The sequence below is a fragment of the Hippocampus zosterae genome, chromosome 13, assembly GCF_025434085.1.
Source record: "Hippocampus zosterae strain Florida chromosome 13, ASM2543408v3, whole genome shotgun sequence".
NCBI classification, from domain to species: domain Eukaryota; kingdom Metazoa; phylum Chordata; class Actinopteri; order Syngnathiformes; family Syngnathidae; genus Hippocampus; species Hippocampus zosterae.
This window is the reverse complement of record NC_067463.1, coordinates 21,470,114-21,490,202: the sequence shown is the minus strand read 5'-3', so window position 1 is coordinate 21,490,202 and position 20,089 is coordinate 21,470,114. Positions and strand designations below refer to the sequence as shown.

Sequence of the window (20,089 nt, the reverse complement as noted above, 5' to 3'; positions counted from 1 at the left end):
CTTTGCATTTTTGAAAAGGGCAAATTGCACTGTTCCATCAGCGCGAGGCACGGTCCATTTTGCCAGACCAACTTTGACCATACGGAGGCCCTTACATGTCCATTAGGTTGAAGAGCTGGATGACATCCTGTAATTATGTTGACCAAATGCATAACCGTGATATAAATGAGAAGATATGAGTGCTGCCATAACAAGCAGAGCCCGGAAGGCAAGACATACATCCGTGCTCATGACCGCGGCACTCGTGTAGATGTAGTCCTAACTGGCTAATGAGGACGTCAACAAAAATTTGGGGAATTTAATTTGAATTTAAGACTCGACAATTGACCGGACTGGCCAAGAGCTAACCACTTACGCTCCTCTCCCGGTTTCTCAGTACGGCAGGACGTTTAGATGTTCTTTGCAGTGGATGAAGACTATATGAGAACAGTGTGAGATGTTGTTCAGCTAGCCATTGCTTCAAGGTTAGCAAAACGGAAACACGGGTGCTAGCTGTTAGCCCATGTGCCTATGGCGTTTTCCCAATGTATGCTAACATTAAGCTAGCAGAGGGTATGTAGCTTTAAATACACACCATGTAAATGTCTGACTTACGCTCCTCTCCCGGTTTCTCAGTACGGCAGGACTTTTAGATGTTCTTTGCAGTGGATCAAGACTATATGAGAACAGTGTGAGATGTTGTTCAGCTAGCCATTGCTTCAAGGTTAGCAAAACGGAAACATGGGTGCTAGCTGTTAGCCCATGTGCCTATGGCGTTTTCCCATTGCATGCTAACATTAAGCTAGCAGAGGCTATGTAGCTTTAAATACACACCATGTAAATGTCTGACTTACGCTCCTCTCCCGGTTTCTCAGTACGGCAGGACTTTTAGATATTCTTTGCAGTGGATCAAGACTATATGAGAACAGTGTGAGATGTTGTTCAGCTAGCCATTGCTTCAAGGTTAGCAAAACGGAAACACGGGCGCTAGCTGTTAGCCCATGTGCCTATGGCGTTTTCCCATTGTATGCTAACATTAAGCTAGCAGAGGGTATGTAGCTTTAAATACACACTTACGCTCCTCTCCCGGTTTCTCAGTACGGCAGGACTTTTAGATGTTCTTTGCTGTGGATCAAAACTATATGAGAACAGTGGGAGATGTTGTTCAGCTAGCCATTGCTTCAAGGCTAGCAAAACGGAAACACGGGTGCTAGCTGTTAGCCCATGTGCCTATGGCGTTTTCCCATTGTATGCTAACATTAAGCTAGCAGAGGGTATGTAGTTTTAAATACACACCATGTAAATGTCTGTTTTATGTTTACCGTTTGAAGCCTCTCTTTTGAAGATTATTTACTATAGCCCCGACGAACAATTGTGTTTTTGAAGGCAGCGAAGGATTCAGGTTGCAATTGTTTGCCGAATGGTCGCCAGATGTTCACCGGTACTTTTCTTCTCGCAAGGAAATTAAGAACATGTCGTGAAGAAAAATCACCACAATCGTTGGCGAACGTCTTGCAAACATTTGCGACCTTGAACGAACCCTGACGTGAACGCGCACTTTTCTGTCTTCGCCGACGGAGCCAATTGTTTGCTCCTCGGTGGGATAGAGGCCACGCTGTTTAATATTACGGCGGCTCGACGCGAATATAAATAAATAACTCGCTTATTGCGCCGTTACACATATAATCCTCTGTTTACTTTGAACTGTGATTTATTGCTTGAAAATTCGGATATTCAACGTCGCCTGTGCGTGCGTGCGTTCGTGCGTGTGACATTCTAACTAGAAGCGCAAACACCGAAGAACCATCATTTGTGAGAAGGAAACAAAAAAAAAAAACAAACCCTGTGAGAAATCACTAATTTATCATCAGCCTGAAAACAAAAACTAAATTTACACCCAGAAGAAAACGATACAGATGTAACTCTTTTTTTTTTTTTTTTGGGTGGATGTTTTCCAACTTTTATCGGCAACTAGATTGCAAACAAACAAAAAGGAATCTCATTCATTAACAGAAAAATTGGCTTTTTGTTTGTCACAAAATCTTCTTCATAAACAATTTAAACCAGGAGATAGCGCTCCCATTTTTGAAAACGGCGACTTGGACAAATAGATGTTTTTGTAAACGCCACAAACAAGGACTCCAACGTAAGGGTCCATGTCAAAGACAATTTCAAGGTTTCAATGAATCCATTTTGACTCAAATGAACATTTTACTGGTCAAAAGACGTGTAGTTTTTTTTTTTTTAATCATAGATGCAAGTAAGTTTTTCTGAATGATTTTTTTCCCCGCATGCATTCCGAATCCGCCCTCATTTTTTTTATCCAGCTCATCAGCACATTCCATAATAATTACTAATAATAATTACATATTAGTAATTACATATTAATAATTACATATTACATAATAATTACATAAATAATAATTACATATTAGACAATAATAACAATTGTCTAATATGTAATACAGTCATTGATCCAGTAATGCTTATGAATTAAGATTTCGGTTCAACGAGTGAGCACTTGTCATGTTTTACCCCGTTGATGAGTTTTTAGTGCGCTCAGTTGACAGAACCGCCTCTGTGCTTTCAAGAGCAAATAAATAAATGTCCAGATATCACTGAGATTGCATCCTGCCAAAAGATTAAAACTGGCGGTCGCAACATGTGCATTATCACTGACAGGCTGTCTTTGTTTTTGATACTTTGATGCTTAAACTTTTCCCCTCTAATTGTCCTTAAAAGCTCCTTAATCCAGCGGAGATGAAAGCTGGCCCTTTAGAGCACTAAAACATTTTTTTAAAAATAATTTTTGGGGGTGGGAGGGCAGAAAGGACTGCAGGGGGGAGTGTAGGAAAAAAAAAAGAAAGTAATCACAGGAAAGGACTCTAATGGAGTCTGTGAATAAAAGTAATGAGACATATCTCTGCTGCTGTGAATTGGGAATTTCTCCATTGCGAGACTAATAAAGGTTTTCTTAGCTTATCTTATCTTAAATTATCATAAAAGCCACAATTAAAATGTTTGGAAGGATCTGTCGTGACGCGTAATGAGCCTTAACGCAGACGGATGTACCTCCACCGAATGTGTGTGTGTGTGTTTCATATTACCAGCTGTCTACTCCAAAACAAAGAAAAAAAGGCAGGCAAGGTTTGAGAGAAGAATAAAAAGGGATGAGAGGAAAGGGGAGGAGAAAGGAGATGCCCCCGGTCTTGCTCTCTGTGCGGCCTGGTACCAAGTGTCTTTTATTAACCCCAAATAAAGTTCAGCTGTTCCAAACACTTGACAATTATACAGGGGTGTGTAGACTTGTTAGATACGCAACACCGAAAGTGTTGGTACAAGCGGAGCTCACCGGATTCGTCCAATGAGGTCCATCCTGACAACGTTCCTCTTTGCTTCGCCGTGTGACTCGTTTGTCAATATGATCAAGAAGAGAAGAAGAAAAAGAAGAAGAGAGAAGGATTGATCAGTGCCCACGTAGCATTTTTTATGTATTTTTTGCTCCGCTGGACGAGATGAAAGACACCAACGTCTAGTTTGTCGTGAACAAAAACCCTTTCATCGGTTTTACGTTGTGTGATGCATTTCGAGGACAAGCACAGCTAGCTTCAGTCAATATTTATTCATCTTCCGAGCCGCTTGATCCTCACTAGGGTCGCGGGGGGGTGCTGGAGCCTATCCCAGCCGTCTTTGGGCAGTAGGCGGGGGACACCCTGAATCGGTTGCCAGCCAATCACAGGGCACACAGAAACGAACAACCATTCGCACTCACACTCACACCTAGGGACAATTTAGAGCGTTCAATCAGCCTGCCACGCATGTTTTCGGAATGTGGGAGGAAACCGGAGCACCCGGAGAAAACCCACGCAGGGCCGGGGAGAACATGCAAACTGCACACAGGGAGGCCGGAGCTGGAATCGAACCTGGTACCTCTGCACTGTGAAGCCGACGTGCTAACCACTGGACTACTGGGCCGCCTCAGTCACTATTTAAATGAGTTTTAAAAAAGACAATGAAATAAATGCCCCACTAAAGCAGGAATTTCATCTGGTAATGTTCAAAATCATTGAATTGTCTTTATTTTTTTCACATTGTCCGAACATTATTTTTTTCGGTAAAAATATTTTCACAAGTCACATTACAAAAAAAAAAAAATGTTCGGACAATGTGCAAATCTGCAAATTTGGCTTTTTTTTGGGTGAACATGACAAAGGTGAACCCAAGAAGCAAAGAAAAAAAGTCAAGTGAAGTCACGTTAACTTTTTTTGGGGGGGAGGGGGGGTTGTTGTTGTTTGTTTGTTATTATTTACACTCAATATGTTCAGCTTTAAGATTCATTTTATTCCACCGATTGAAACTTTTCGGCAAAAATAATTTCACTTTTGGACTTTTTCACTTGGATTTGTTCGGCTGAGCCTTTGACAGCACAGGGAAATCTCTCTTCCTTCTTCATCTCCTAGGTGAGAAAAGTCAGAAGAAATTCGATTTATTTGTTTGCGTAAAAGAGATCACGGCGCTAATCCCCTCAACCAAATTATTTATTTGATTAGATTCTCCTGAGCTGGCGAGCGCTTAAAATTTTTTGCTTTTTCTTCAAAGGGGAGTCAGTCATCGGATACGTCCGGCTGCATCCCGCCAAAGAACAAAGAAAAGGGAAGACTTGACAAATGCGACGCGCTCCGCCGCTCGCGCGGCTGCTTTGTGGAGACACAAAAGACTCGCGCGCTCGTAACCGGCAACGACACCGGCAGAATTTCCGCAGGGACCCGGCACGCGGCAACAAGCCTCCGAGTCCTCACATCAGGCACCCGCGACGTCCTTTTAAAAATGACAGTGTAGCGGTGGTTATTCTAGATAGCGCAAGGTGTGCCGTTTGTTTCCTTGCTAGACTCCGAAAAAAAATAAAATAAAAAAATTGGGAGAAATTTGCCAACATAAGAGCAAACGATGGAATGAAAATGAGATTAAAATGGCGGTGCGCGCATAACGCGGGAATATCATTCTTTTCGTCAAGTCGGTGCGTGATATGCCGCTTCCAACACGACATCGCAGCAAGGAAAAAGATGCAACGTTTATTATTTTCTTTGTTTCCTCGGCGCTTGCTGCTAATCTTCACTCAAGTCAAAAAGAGCAAAAACCAACCACAAATTTGCTTACAAATTTGAGTGCAGTGTCATGTGACGAGTGAGGCGCCGTTGCTAGTGCCATTCGACCAAAATAAAAACACGTTTTGTCAGGACAGTGTGTGACTTGTTGAAGACAAAACACATTTTCAGTACCGGCCAAAATGCCAGGCTATGCTAGGCTACGCTACGCTAGGCTACGCTTCGCTAGGCTACGCTAGGCTACGCTACGCTAGGCTACGCTTCGCTAGGCTACGCAACGCTACGCTAGGCTAGGCTACGCTACGCTTCGCTAGGCTACGCAACGCTACGCTAGGCTACGCTACGCAAGGCAACGCAACGCAACGCTACGCTAGGCTACGCTAGGCGACTTTGTGCTAACCTTCTGACTTTGGTCAAAGAAAGTTTGCCGAGCTCCAAACGGGGCTACATTGACGCGCCGGGAAGATTTCTGTGCCGATTGTGCTCCTCCTCGGGCTGTTGTGCGGCGTGATTGATTATTTGTCCTATCCGCAGCCCTTCCCCGACAACACGGGCCTCGGGAGAGAGCGCGCAGCCTGCTGACAAATGCCTTGTTAAATGCGTGTACGTAGCGCCGACGCTACACAGCGCTGTCTCGGTTCTTCACGTTTGTATTCGGGTCTCGACAGCCTCGCCCGGGATTCGATGAAGCTCCCCTGGAAGTCCTCTTTTGCTACATGTCAACAACACAATGCTGCCTTTGTGAGGATTGTTTTTTTCATTTTTATTGCTGTGTAGTTTATGCCTCCCCCTTGTCCTGTGCGTCTCTTCGGTTTGTTTGCCGAGCTATATCTGGATTTAAAGAAGCATCCGTGTCATGTTTTATTCTCTTTTTAAAATTGAAACGGCATCATGAATAATTTTTTTTCTTCAGATACAGACAAGTGTACATTTTTTGGGTGATGCGGAAATGTTACGGCAATTAGTTTAGGGCAATAATCGCGCAAATCATGCATTTATATCTTGTTTGGCGTTTAGGCAGACATTTTCCCATTATTGCCGATCTAAAAGCCCGAGTGCCCTGATTTCAAGGACCCGTTACAAGGAAAGCCAGCCTAGAGAAATCAAAGACCCATTTGAAGTGGGCTGGCAGCAGTCATTCCCGTACATCTCACGGCATGTGAAAACGGCACTGGCAATACGGCGTCAGATTCTTTCTAAAATGCAGACTCTTTTTCAAGTTGATTTTGCTCCGTACCCGCTCATAATGGTTCATCAGCAACGCCAGGATCACAAAATCAGCCCCTAACCGTAATAGGCTTGATATTAAAACGCCAGCATGCACACAAACGATTCAAAGAGCCAGATGTTTATCTCCCCGCTCTCTTTGGTCATCAACATTAGCCGGCTGAGTCATGAGCCGCTGCTTATTACGCACGTAAAACCTCCTGGAAACCTCGCAGCATTCAAGATGCTGCATGCGATGCCAAAACAGCAACAACAACGAACCGCGTTCATCCGACAAGTTTGTTTTGAAAAATCATACAGTGGGACCTCTTCTTCCCAAATTAATTTAATCTCGAAGAAATGTATTAAGTAGAAACGCGTTTTCCATGTAAATGCCCTAATCCGTTCCAAGCCCGGCAAAATTCAGACGTCAATGTTTTATGAAATGTAAAAATGCTTCAACATATGGAACAAATAGATGTTACAATGAGATGATTGCGCAATAAATGAGAGTTGTGCATCATGTGAAAAACACAAGAATATCAAGTCAAGAATATCAGTGATTAACTTTTCGTCCTCATCGTTTTTTGCCCTCTTTAGTTCACTTTCTCTCTCAGAAGTGGTTTATGCCTGGCGTTGTGTAAAGAACTGCTGAACGCTGCATCCACACATCACGAGCTATGTATCTATCTGCACGCATTCATTCAATGTCCCTCTTAGCCAATGGGATGCCAGGATGATGTTCGGTAGTAGCCAATGGCAAAGCAGCTAGAAGTATGTTGCGTTCAGGAAACTCGGGAGCTGCGAGTAGCAGCCCACGCTGTATTTTTTTTACCTTTTGTATCTCGAAATGTCTTTTCGTAACAAGAGGCAATATTTTCCTGTTGAAGCGTTTTGTAACTTGAAAATTTCGTATGAAGACACGTTCGTAAGTAGTCTTCGAGAAATATCAACCATTGTAACCAACCGTGGAAGGAATTTCTGGAGGTCTACTAGCACCGGGAATTGCACGTAGACCTCCAGAAATTGGTAGCAGCCCATTGGGAGTAGAACTATCAGAAGTTGTTACCCAGCAGTTGTTAGCGGTCCACAAGTTGCTAGCGGACTACTAGTAGTGGATACGAGACGGGGGGGGGGGGGGGGGCGTTGTAGTTGACCGCCACGAGTGGCTCGCGGACCAGTAGGAGTCTGGCAGTTCCCACTTTGAGAATCAGTGCGAGCAGCTGTGACTTGGCTCCGGTTATTTGCAGTGGAGTTAAAAGCAATGAAACGAGGCGAATAGAAGTGTTAGAAAACATATTTTCCCCCCCCCAAAAAAGCAGCGTGAAAAATGGGGACGTCGAAAGTGCGCTCAGCAGTCGGGGAAATGAAATTGCGGTGAGGTTGAAAGTAGGTTAAAGGGATTATTGGGCAAGCGAGCGAAAAAGTCGTGCCCTCCGAAATTGATCGTCACCGCGAGCTACGCCGGATGCGCTTTTTGCAGCTAGTCAGAGTGTCGGACCTTCTTCTTAAATTCTTTTATTTTTTTTTTCATGGTTCCTGCGCTTGACAAAGAGCCGCAGAGCCTCCGAGGTCCGCTTGCTTTGAGGATTTTTCACGACACGTTTGGGGGCATTTCTGTCTTTAAATTTGACCAAATCTTTTTTGTCTTTCTCCCTTTCATAATTTTGCTGCTGTAAATTGGGAATTTCCTCCATTCTGAGACAAATAAAGCTTTTCTTATCTTATCTTAAAACATCACCTTGATACCAGTTTCAGTCAGCAAAATGAACTTTAGTAACCGTTTCTGTCATGATTCGACCCAATTAAAAAAAAAAAAGTCTCAAGAAGCCACGCAGCATATGAGACAGGAAGTCTGCCATTTTGTTTTGAAGGTGGCCATTTTAGGGCCAATTTGGTGGTGCTCGAGTGGAAAGATTAATAGGCGCCCCCTACTGGTGGGAAGTCAGACGGTTTTCCAATTCCCTTCAAATACGCCGCATTGCAAAATTTGTTTAACAGTCCATCAGAAGATCCCGAACTCTTCCTCAATATTGAATTATTGCCACTACTTTTTTTTTTATTGAAGAGTACACCTCAACTTTTGCTCAAACACACGCACAACCCCCTCCCCCCCCCTCCTTTTTTTTTTTAAAGCTAAAAATAAAGCCAATCCCGGTGTGCAAATGTGGGTCACGGAATGACTAAAGCAGATTGGGGAGTCCCACGGCGATGATATTCCATCTTCATCTTAAGCTTCTTCTCTCAGGCGAGACACCTTCAAGAGATTTCTAAAAGAGGGTAAAAAAAAAAAAAATTCTATAAGCGCCTTTCCTGGAAACTCGATTGCCATCTTGAAGAGCCGCCTGTAACCCTTTTGACCTTGAGAGCCACTGCAAGGGGGGGGGGCGTTAAATCTCGAGCTCAGCGCGGAAGCGCCACTTTATTCAGTATTTCATACAACATTAAGGTAAAAAATGTTCCCACGGACTCCGATAATTTGGCCTTACGACTTCACTGACTCCAATTAGTTGAGTTCCTGGAAATGCGGCGGACTAGCACGAGTTACTTCATTGGCGATTAGCGCCGGTCGCTTCTGTTCACTGGCCTTAATGGGGGTCACTGGCGACAACCCGGATTTCAACGTGATTCCATTGTCTTGGTTTACTGACTCGAGTTAGGGCAGACTTTGATGATTCAATTGTGAAACGATTCGCCGGCTTCAGTTAGCATACTGGACTTGATCGGGCGATTCGGTGCTAACAGTTCACTGACGCAATTGGGACTCGCAATTGTCAAAATAGGAGAGTTCACACCTTGGCGTGTGGAGTTTGTACGGGGCCTGCGTGGGTTTTCTATGGGTACTCCCGCATTCCAAAACATGCCTGGCAGGCTGATTGAGCACTCCAAATTGTCCCGCGGTGCGAATGTGAGCGTGGATGGTCGTTGGTCTCTGTGTGCCCTGCGATTGGCTGGCAACCGGTTCAGGGTGTCCCCCTGCCTACTGCCCAAACACGACTGGAATAGGCTCCAGCAGCCCCCGCCACCCTTGTGAGGATCAAGCGGATCGCAAAATGGATGGATGGATGGATATGTTCACCGATAAGAGTTAATAGTCTCTTTGTAAAACATATAATTCAAAACGAGTAAAGGTAGTATTGATGAACTGTTTTAATTAGTCTGACCGATTTATCGGCTCAAGTTACCAGATTGGCGGCCCGGTAGTCCAGTGGTTAGCACGTGGGCTTCACAGTACAGAGGTACCGGGTTCGATTCCAGCTCCGGCCTCCCTGTGTGGAGTTTGCATGTTCTCCCCGGGCCTGCGTGGGTTTTCTCCGGGTGCTCCGGTTTGCTCCCACATTCCAAAAATATGCGTGGCAGGCTGATTGGACGCTCTAAATTGTCCCTAGGTGTGATTGGGCGCGTGGATGGTTGTTCTTCTCTGTGTGCCCTGTGATTGGCTGGCAACTGATTCAGGGTGTCCCCCGCCTACTGTCCGAAGACGGCTGGGATAGGCTCCAGCACCCCCCGCGACCCTCGTGAGGATCAAGCGGCTCGGAAGATGAATGAATGAATGAATGAATAAATGAATGAATGAAAAATCTGTTGATGAAGCACTCAGTTGGCTATCACCATAATCAATTGTCTGTGCTCATTTTTTAAATTCCAACATCATCAAATTAAATATCTCCAGAGCAAAAATGACTGCTAGGGACTTATTTTTGCTCTGTGATTTGGGGAAAAGTCTACATTTTTCCTTATTTAATTTTTTAATTTTATTTTTTTAGCGTAGCAGAAGCCAGTCCAAAAGAAAAACGTTTATTGTGCCTGCCACATCGTGCACATAGTCTCCCTAATGAGGTGCCATTGTGGGAATATGCTGGACGAAGGTAAAAAAAAAAAAAAACTCTCAGCATTACTTGCATCTCATTTGAAGAGGAAAAAAAAAAGAATAATGATGAAATGGAGCAAAAAGTATTTCAACCAGGCAGAGTCGTCACTGGGCTGGAGGCTTCGGCCATCGTGGCATGGCGGCACCATATCATGAATCCACAATCACGCGCAATATTGTGATGCAGCATTTAGCATTTCTTGTCATGTTGCCCATTGATGGATTAAGAATATGGATTTTTCACTTTTTGCACAAAAAAAAAGCACTCCGTGGAACGTTAGAAAAAAAAAAGATTACTCTGAAGTGATCGCATTCAAGCAAATCAGCAAATGAGCAGTGTTTCTAAAAATGCTTGCTTCTTTTTTCTATTTCGTACGTGACCAAATGACAATCCGGCTCAGCCAACGTCTTTTGCCATGCATGAATGGTTTCTAATGAAGCCTGGTTTCTTCTCGATTGTTCCTCGAGTGAAACTAAGGGCAAAGACCAAAAAAAAAAAAAACCACGTTTGAGAAAATGCAGTTCTGCCGCCGCTAATTGGCCATATTGTCTTGATTGTTACTCTTGCGTCTGAGACGTCAAACGCCACGACGCGGCGCTTTGTTCTTTTTGACACTTTATTCCATTGTCTCCTTCCCCGGCAGCTGCGGGCTGTTGGCGAAGTCGTCGAGAAAAGTCGAGTGCATTAGCTTTAATTAGCGAGGTAACGAGGTGAGATGCCACTTGTCACGCCGACGTGGCGAGGTTCCTCGGGAGGATGCGGCAAAGCATTTTTTAATTTTTTTTTTTTTTTTTTTGTCAGTGCGAGTAGATGAAAAACAGAAAAGGGATCTTTTTGTGCTTGCTAGTGTGCGCGCGTGCGTGTGTGTGCGCGTGTCATGCTGTGGGCTGTTTGGAATAAACAGATGCCAGCGCCATGTTTGTCTTTCACCTCGCAAAGGGCAAAAACATGAGTCAAGCTCACACTGCAAGAATGGCGCGGGGAAGCATGCACAAGTAACACCCCGACGCTTCATTCCCGATGCAGAGTGTGTGTGTTTACGTCACGACTTGGGGGCGCTCGCTTGCGACTCGCACCCCGGTGACTTTGTCCCATCTCTGGTAAGTGGATCCGAGTCCATTTTCCGAATCCGCTAAATCGAGTCGGTGAACCGATAAAACGGAATCATTCCGAGTCAGCTGCAGTCGGAGAACCGATACGATGGAATCAACTGAGTTTTGGGTGAATCCGGTAACTTCCATCCATCCATCCATCCATTTTCTGAACCGCTTAATCCTCACTAGGATCGCGGGGGGTGCTGGAGCCCATCCCAGCCGTCCCCGGGCAGTAGGCGGGTGACACCCTGAATCGGTTGCCAGCCAATCACAGGGCACACAGAGACAAACAACCATCCACGCTCACACTCACACCTAGGGACAATTTTAGAGTGTTCAATCAGCCTGCCACGCATGTTTTTGGAATGTGGGAGGAAACCGGAGCACCCGGAGAAAACCCACGCAGGCCCGGGGAGAACATGCAAACTCCACACAGGGAGGCCGGAGCTGGAATCGAACCCGCTACCTCTGCACTGTGAATCCCACGTGCTAACCACTGGACTTATTTTATTTTATTTTATTTTATTTATACTTAACACTAAACGTCAAGCGGCCTCATGATGACATACACTCGTAACCTCGAAATCTTGATATTTATGCCAAAAGTAATTTTTTTTTTCTTGTCATATTTGACATTGTTTTGATTTGTTCCTTCGTCCTTGATGGCGCTCTGCTGAGTGCTATTTAGTCTCGCGTTTTCGAGAGCCTCAACTTTCCCAAAAACTGGGGATTTGGAGAATTGGGGTGGGGGCCGTGGGGGGATATATCTGGAGCTTGACTGATGGACAAGATATTGGGGGAACACGTCAACAGATGAAGTGAGAGATTTTTTTTGGGGGGGGGGGGCTGAAGTAGCCATTTTAAAGAGGAATTCCACGAAAGAGGTGGCCCGAAAAGTGAGACAAAAGCGTAGCCCCTGTCGCCAGTTTCATCCACCGACCATGTGAGTTTCGGTATTAAGTCTTCAACGAGATCATCCTTTGAGGCCAATAAAACAAAGGTAGGCTCAATATTGATAAAAGATTGATAGATGATTAATTGGATGGATTATCAATTACGTTGTTTCGACTTGATAACAGGTATGTGTCATGGTTGCTAAACCGCTCGCTGTATGGGCTCTGCGATCGGAGCTGGGTAGTAACGCGCTCCACTCACTCACTGACATTTACTTGAGTAATCTTGGGGGGAGGGGGGGGGGATGCGTAAATATAATACACACTACTCATACTCGGAGTAAGTAGATTTGCTCTCACGACGCCGTGCCGCATTGCACTAGTTACTTTTGATGACACGCACCGAGTTTGTGATAAGATGCACATATTGGTGGGGGGGGGGGGGAACAAACGTTTGGCCGTTCGCTCCTCTGAGTCACCATTAAATGGATAAAACAACGACACAACAAACAAACAATTGTTTGCAAGGGTCATAGCGTGCGAAAATAACGTCGGACAACGAGCCACATGCTGCTTCACCAAGTCTCACAGCCGCTTGAGAATAAAGTCCTGAGGACAAATGTAATTGTTTTCCTTGCTATCATGGCTATTAAAGGATTTGCCGGCTCGGACTGCGAGAGCTGTACGTATGCCGTATAGAAAATGGAAACAACAACAAAAAAAAAAAGAAACAGTCGATAACGTTTTGATTTTGTTATTGAGAATACAACTGAAATGGAGTCACGTAAGCCGTGCTCCCTGAAGCGGCGTCGAAAGAAGATGGCTTAAAATGTCAGCGAGAACATCAACGTTGATGAGAGTACTGTCCAAGAAAAAAAAAAATAAATGAAAATCAAATCTTTTTCACACTTTGCACTTTCCATCATTTGCCCGCAGTCGTGCTTCAATCTTCTCTCTCCGCGGAGACCGCTTGTCTATTTCATGGGCAGTTTCACAGGGAAACTAAAAAAAGGCAAGCGCAGCAGACACGTCATTATATTCCGAGGCGAGCGAAGCTTGGATAGAAAATAAACACCCGCCTTAGAGAACATCTCACCAGGGATGAAAAACGACAACAGGGAAAAGGGAGGTCGACGCGACGTGTTTTGTCTCATGACTTTAAGTGCTAATCATGAAATGAAAGAGATAGCCGGACAAATATGATCATGATTGTGAATTTAGACGACCCCTTGTCAGGTGCTCCGGACTAAGTTAGACTTCAGAGTGGACTAGAAGCTCCCGGTGGTCCGCAAGCAACTTTTCTTCGCCTGCTCCAAACATCCTCACGCATTAGCAACTCTTTGTGTTTCGCTAGCGATTCAGCTAGCGATTCAGTCTGCTAGCAACTCTTGGCGGGCCACCGGTGGTTTGTGAGCAACTCCGTTAGTCCGCTAACAATTCCACTGTCAACTGCTTGTTGTCTGCTAGCGAGTTCTTTAGGTTCGCTAGCAAGCCCTGGTAGTCTGCTATTGATTTTTATTCGTCCTCTCGCAACCACCATTAGTCACCAAATGCTAGCAGCTCCTTGTATTTGTGCTAGCAACTCTTGTGGTGCTACGCTATCAACTGGAAAGCTTTTGTAAAACTTGTGACCTCGTCTACCTTGTGGATGTAATGTCACCATCTAAAAGTCTAGTATATAGTATTTTTTAAGGGGGGGGGGCGTAGGCTTATTTTGTCCCGTTGGTGAAACAAGTCTTATTTTCATGTCATTATGTTCACTACTCACGGCACAGGCCGAATCCACTGACCCCACGTTCTGTGTTTTTATTGCCCCTTTTCTCTCAGTAAAAGTGTGCTGCTTTTATTGTGGTCTCTGACATGTGTCCTGAAGGACTCCGACACATCCAGTATAAAAATAACAAAACACAACTTTTGATGGTCCACTAAAATCTCTTTGAGGTCTGCTAGCAACTCCTGGTGCTATGCTAGCATCACTTAGTAGTCAAACAGCAACCGCCACGAGCCTGCTAGCAATTCCTGGAGGTCCACTAGCAACATACTGTACCACCCACAGAGCTGACAATAAAATAACGCCACCTACAGGACCAGAGTGGAACAGTAATGCCTACAACACCCATTTTAAAGTGATTTGCTTTAGCGGCTATTATCTTACTCTCCACCGCGACGCTATTTTATTTATCCCGCCGAGGCGATTGCGCGACATCGCCTCTGATGAATTACGACGGGCTGCACCGAGAGATCCGTGAACTTTGAGCCCATTATTTCTCCAGGTAATCACCACTTGGAGGTTACTCTTTGTATTGTATATCTTTGCGGTGGACATACGGCCAGCGCCAACCACCCCGCCGCAGTGACCTTCAGGACCAGGAGCTTGACATTTAACTGGGATGGTTTGTATTCCACTCGTGGGCCACGACAGCGCAACGTCTCCAATGTTAAGGGATCCTTTCCTCTTATTTTATAACATGTGTCAAACACAAGGCCCGCGGGGTACATCTGGCCCGCCACAACATTTTATGTGGCCCGCGAAAGCAAATCAAGCAGGTCAAGTTCCACGAGGCTAAAGCCTGAACCAACATTTCAAATGAAGTAACCAATTGAAAACCTGCTGCCTGAGCGGCAAATAGAACCGATTGGACACATCAAGTGAATCTTGGAGTTTCGTCCACGTCGATGGGAATTTAAAAAAAAAATAAGAGGACTGCGGGGGAACAAAGGAAAGTTATCTTGATGTCTATTTTAGAGTCAACGGGGGCCGTTACAGTCAGAGCTGAGCATGTTCAAGTGCACTGAATGATGTATTAGTTCGTCAGGAGTCAACATGAAGAAGAAGAAGAAGAGGGCGAGCAAGAGAGAGAGAGAGAGAGAAAGCCAAAGAAGGGCAGCCTAAGATAAGAATGAAATGCATTGGCAGGCAATGATGAAAGACAAGATGGCAGGCTCCAGGTGGTCTCGAGACACACCGTTTATCTGAGGGGAGGCCAAGATAAGCCGCAATTTCACTTTGGTTCTCCGCGTGGTGCGTTTGCTGACTCCATCAACACACTCCATGTCCGTAGGAGTTTGAAGCGTTCAAAGAAGAATGAAAACTAATTCCAAAAAAAAAATCAAAAGAAACACCAGACGGTTAAAATTTTGTAAAATTTAATTTAATTTTGTAGTTAAAATTGGTGCAACTTGTTTGTCTTTGACAGCCCCCCTGAAAAGGAATGAATTGCTGAGATTTTTTTTGTGCGCCTATTTATAAGTGACATTTCTACCAAATTGTGGCTTAGCGAAACTGGTCGGAGTCATTCGAGTTTCGTGGTCAAATTACGAAGACACATTTCTCGTGCATGTCATTGACTTTCTCACGACAAGATTCTCCACGAACCCATTTTCTAAACGGTTTATCCTCACGAGGGTCACGGGCATGCTGGAGCCAATCCCAACTGCCTCCGGGCAGTATGCGGGGTACACCCCAAACTTGCCGCCAGCCAATGGCAGGTCACGCAAAGACGAAGAATCATTCACGCTCAGAATCATCCCTCAGGACAATTTGGAGTCTTCCATTAGCCTGTCGTGCATGTTTTTGGAACGTGGGAGGAAATCGGAATACCCGGAGAAAACCCGCGCAGGCACGGGGGAGAACGTGCAAACGCCACACAGGAAGCATGAACCATCGTTGTGTAAATAATGTCAAAACAACAGTTGCCTTCGGAAAATCTGCTTGCATGAAAAACGATCACGGCTGCCACTCATCATCCACCACCGTGACACCCACGTATCACACCATCATTTTTTTTTCAAAACAAACTGACATGAGATGGCCGAAATAAGCCAGGGAATGGGGAAAATAAAATACTACAAGGATCTCTTCGGCATCCCAACAGAGACAATTTCCACCCTTTGTGTCACCATCCCCAATTGATTTGGAGTGCCACTGCCACGCACACACATGCAAACTATTTCCAGACGGCGAAATTATGAGAAGGACTTTTGCAAAAAAAAAAAAAAAACTCCACTGTTCAACTTGATCCCCAAAGTGTACATTCCCGCTCCATCTTTCTTTCATTCCCATTGATAATAGCGCAATTCCTTATCAGCAAGCTGCCGGGAGAAATTCTCCCGTCAAATTACATCCACTTAAATCACAGTTAAGCGTGTGTGTGTGTGTGTGTGTGTGTGTATAGGGAGAGAAAGCTACTTTAGAAGTCAAAGCAATCTGACTTAACCTCGCTGTGAACACCAATTTTTACTGGCGAATCAGCCCCCCCCCCTCCTTTTTCCAATTAAGATCCAAAAAGTTCTCCTCGGAATTGGCGACACATTCATTACTTTTCCAAGTCACCACAATCAAGTTGTTGCTCATTTCAAAAGCATCTTGAAGCCCATACAGGAGTCCATAGCAAAAAAAAAGGGGCAAAAAATAAAAATAAAATGGAGGCCCCTGATTACAGCTCTAAATAAAACATGCCACAGGACTCCTGTAAGCTAACAAGCTAGCGTTTATCAACATCCAGGACCTCCTGCGTGAACAATTGTTTCTCTGCGATCAAAAAGAGGCTCCATGTCTCGCGTATGAAAAAGAAATAAAAAAGATGACATCATCATTTCAAGACGACATAAAATACGCAGGGAAAATAAACCAAGTCAAAGTTTATTAGCCAAGACGAGTACAGACCACATTTCCTTTCCCGGGAAGTCCACATCCCGTATTATAGCCCGGCGATGTGGGTGGCACATGTGGAGCGAAGGAGAAGGAAAAGGTGCGGAAAAGTAGCCGACACTTAAAAATCCCAATTAAATGTTTTTTTTTTTTCTTCAAGAAAAATAAAAGTCAATGTCGTGCAAAACGTCGTCGGTTTGAACGTTTTGTCTAGCTATTAATCATGTCTTGTGGCTTCCTGACTTCCAAGTGAAACAGACGTCTTTGCTATTTCATGGATAGTAATCGGACTTTCCAACCGCTGGGAGGAGATGCGCTTTTTTTCCGTGAATTTCCAGTGCCTCTTTTTCGTGGACATATGCTATTCATTTGCCCCCCCCCCCTACCCCCCCCCCACACACACAACACAAATTCTGCTATACTGCGTACAAATATTAAGACGCTAATACAGGTAGCTTGTTTGTTGGGTTCAAAGTAATTCCGATACGTTTCACTCCAGTGAGGACGCGATTCACCTATTGTACGACAAATGTCGAGTACAATAGCACAATGAATCACGAAGAAACATCATACTACTAAAGTTATGATCTTAGGGCGTACGCCGTTAGCATCACTGCTACTTACTGGCTGCCCGCTAGTTACTAGCGACGAAACTGCTAATGCTTACGCGGGGAAGGCTAACAGCTCGCTGGTCTGTGTTTCAAATAGGCTGCGGCCCGGTACCGGTCCACGGACCGCAGGTTGGGGACCCCTGACTTAGCAGACATTTTGTCATATGCCCTGATGGCCATTACGATAATATTTGAGCAGCAACCAAGATGGATTCCATCCGTCACTGGCTCGGATTTGAACGCGTCATCGATAGAATTGAGCGAGGTTTGGGAGCCTTCCGGGGTTGCGGCGTCCCCGTTTGGACAACACACCAACAAGAAAGGTGTGCGTTCATTTGTCCTCTGGGTAACTCATGAATAACCAAGCGGCTGTTTCTGCTGCCGGTGGTGATGGATTTGTTTGGAAAATGCAGCGTTCCCACTCACAGCCTGCATCTTAACTCACAGCACAAGTAAGTAAAATCAGTGAGACGCTACGGCTCCTTATGCGGGAAAATGGAAATGGCAGGGCTTAAAGTAGACTCCCCCCCCACCCCCCCAACTTCTATTACTTTTGTCAGAGCATAACCACAAATTTCTCGCAATTTTAAGACTTTATTCTGGAAATAATACAACTTTTTTTTTTTGGAGTACTGCAATTTATTTCTTTAGCGGCATCAAATAATGCTTGTAAAGACTTTTTGTAAAGGTTTTCAAACGTTTATCTCAGTTTTTGTACTAGTTGCTGTAAAAAAAATAAAATAAAATAATTTAAAAAATGTGGAAACTTGCTTTTTCCTAATGCTTTTTATGACAACAAATAGAGTCCAATACAATGCAATACATCTTTACTTATACGCTTAACAAAACACGGCAGCTTCTTGTTGACTTTCCAACTTAGCTTAGCACATGTTGAGCGTTACGTCTCTGATCCACCGGTGAAAGGCCACTTTGATTCTCTCCTTCATGGAGAACCGCTTCAAACAACAAAGCGTACGCGGAAAAAAACGGTTAAGATGGCACGACTGTCTGCGTCCTATGTGTTGTGTTGCCATTCATCCATTTGCCGAGCAGCTTATCCTCACAAGGATAGGGGTGGCGGGGGTTGCTGGAGCCTATCCCCGGGCAGAAGGCGGGGGACACCGTGAACCGGTTTCCAGCCAATCGCAGGGCACACACACACTCGCACCGCGGGACAATTTGGAGCAGAGGTGGGCAAACTACGGCCCGCGGGCCGAATCCGGCCCGTTGGTCTTTTTAATACGGCCCGCCGAAGGTTGGTCCACAATTAAGGTTCGATGTGAATGATTGCATTCATTTCAATTGGACTTGTAATGACAGGCCTTTCACCGCCAGGTGGCGCATTGACTTGAAGTTGCAGAAAATGGAGGGGGTCTTTTCGACCACCGAGGACCTCTGTATCGCTCTACTTCTACTGGTCTGATCACAACCCATCTGCAGCAATGCACAGGCTAAAATAGGTCATCAACAACACTGTTGTCATTTAAAAAAAAGTATATTAATACAGTACTTTCATGCTTTTGTTGTGTTGATGTTTGATATGGACTGTCAACAAACGCCATAGCTCGTGCTGACCTTGCCCTTCTGTCAAATTTTAAAGGTCAATGCGGCCCCTGAGCCAAAAAGTTTGCCCACCCCTGATTTGGAGGGTTCAATCTGCCCGCCGTGCATGTTTTTGGAATGTGGGAGGCAACCGGAGCACCCGGAGAAAACCCACGCAGGCCCGGGGAGAACATGCAAACTCCATACAGGGAGGTCGGAGCTGGAATTGAACCCGGGACCTCTGCACTGTGAGGTCAACGCGCGAACCACCGGACCACCGGGCCGCCCTGTATTATATTATTTTGTTATTTTCTGTCAAAAGTTTGTGTTTTGTTTATGTGAAGAAACCTGCCTTGGGACTACGGCTGACAACCAGCATTTATGCTAAGTCCGGCGGCGCATTGACATTTTGTTTATTCTTGTGTCGATTAAAGCGCACTGTCCCAATGAAATAAAGAAGCAAATTAAAAAAAATCGAACTTCTTGCAATTTCACACCTGATATCCTCAATCTATGACTATTCTTTTTTTTCAAAACAATGTTTTTTTGTTTTGTTTTCGTTCTCCTTTTAGTGTGGCCTGACTACTGCTTTTTTGGTTTCATTGCCAAATAAACTAAAGCGCTTCGATTATCACACGCTGAGTCGAGCAAAAAAAAAAAAAAAACATTCCCCACACTGGCCGTAAATGTGTTTTTTTTTATTAGTAATTTCCCCGTCGATACGACTACAACGGAGCATTATTATTCGCCGATTGTGTTCCATCAGCGGGCCGGAATCCATTTGGCTGTTTACTTTGTGCTAACGCCAGTGAATCAATGCGGCGACGCAGCGCATTGATTGGTCTATCCGACGGTGACACGGAAAAGGCAAACGAAGCAAGAAAATCCGTCCGGGTTTTAATCCTAATTTATTCCAGCCCCCGTGCGTCACTTTGCCGTCCGCATGCGTCACTTTTCTGCTAAATTAGTAGACGCGCCGGGCACGTTTGACCACAATCAGCCTCTGCGAGACTGCACTCTCTTATTTATGAGACGCTGCGTCCAAGTTGTCCCTTTCTAAATAAACACGTTATGTAAAGTAAGTTCATGTTCGCCTGCCAGGGTCAAAGGTATCATGCGGTGCTCATTCAGTCATC

The 20,089-nt window shown here is 44.8% G+C and overlaps 1 long non-coding RNA gene across 1 annotated transcript in view; it reads right to left on the bottom strand.

Moving 5' to 3' along the window:
* Nucleotides 1–8,425: 8,425 nt before the first annotated feature.
* The window catches only part of LOC127612969 (uncharacterized), a 38,204-nt gene continuing 26,540 nt past the window's right edge, over nt 8,426–20,089 (bottom strand). Inside the window, exon 3 of the long non-coding RNA XR_007966024.1 lies at nt 8,426–8,560. This is a non-coding gene — a long non-coding RNA (uncharacterized LOC127612969). The remainder of the gene's footprint in view (nt 8,561–20,089) is intronic.